The following is a 1106-nucleotide window of genomic DNA, read 5'->3' as shown; positions in this document are numbered from 1 at the left end:
CAATGTGAAGGTCTTGGCCCCCCAACATGAAATTCCCCTTTAGCCTGTATGGCAAACACAGACACAGTGCACTGTCTAATAATGACCAAGGTGCATTAAAGCAAACAAACAAAAATCACGTGGTTTCTGCCACCTCCAGTAAGTGTCCCTTGGAATTCTCTCAGCTTTCTTAGTGTGGTGGAAATGCTGAACAATGGGCTGAGCGGCTGAAGCAGAGTTTAAAAATATTGTGTAAGCAAATGCCACGTTTATAGAAAGAGAAAATCACCGTAGGGTAGACATTTGTCTCATGTTTCTGGATGAGGTTCCTTGAGTGGCCTGTTAGTTATCAAAGATGAGACTAGACCAGTGATGGCGAACCCTTTGAGCTCGGCGTGTCAGCATTTTGAAAAACCCTAACTTAACTCTGGTGCCGTGTCACATATAAAAATTTTTTGATATTTGCAACCATAGTAAAACAAAGACTTATATTTTTGATATTTATTTTATATATTTAAATGCCATTTAACAAAGAAAAATCAACCAAAAAAAATGAGTTCGCGTGTCACCTCTGACACACATGTCATAGGTTCGCCATCACTGGATTAGACTGTGCTGCTCTCCTGGGAAAGGGGATCAGAACCTTTTGTGTTTGACAAAGAGAGCCCCCTTCCTTGTGGAAACTCGCAGAGTCCTGGAGAAAGGCAGACCAGTCGCCTAAAGAACCGACCTTGTCGCAGGAAAGGAACGACACCTCCTAATACCTGCTCCCTGCCAGGTGGGTTAGGGAACCCTGCCAGGCCCAGCTGTAGTCTAACAGGAAAGGACAGCGTGGGCCTAGCAGACCTCCCTCAGAGGATGGAGACTCCAGGCTCAACGCAGGGCCCAGGGATTGGGCTCAGGGCTGTTTCCAGGGCAGTGTGCGTTGAAGGCAGGAACTTGTCTTGATGACGCACTTACCCTGGCAGAGTCTCAAGCTCTTACAGAAAAAAAAAAAAGGTGGCTGGGCACCAGAGGATGGATGGGGCCTGAAATGAAAGAGCTGAAACCTGGGAACTAAAACCCGGAGCAGGGACCAGCAATGAGAAGAGAGATGGAGCAGGGCCAAGCGTTGTGCTAGTGGACTG

Source organism: Myotis lucifugus, unplaced genomic scaffold (assembly GCF_000147115.1).
Source record: "Myotis lucifugus unplaced genomic scaffold, Myoluc2.0 scaffold_800, whole genome shotgun sequence".
In the NCBI taxonomy this organism is placed as follows: domain Eukaryota; kingdom Metazoa; phylum Chordata; class Mammalia; order Chiroptera; family Vespertilionidae; genus Myotis; species Myotis lucifugus.
The sequence above is the reverse complement of the archived record's forward strand: the minus strand, read 5'-3'. Positions refer to the sequence as shown.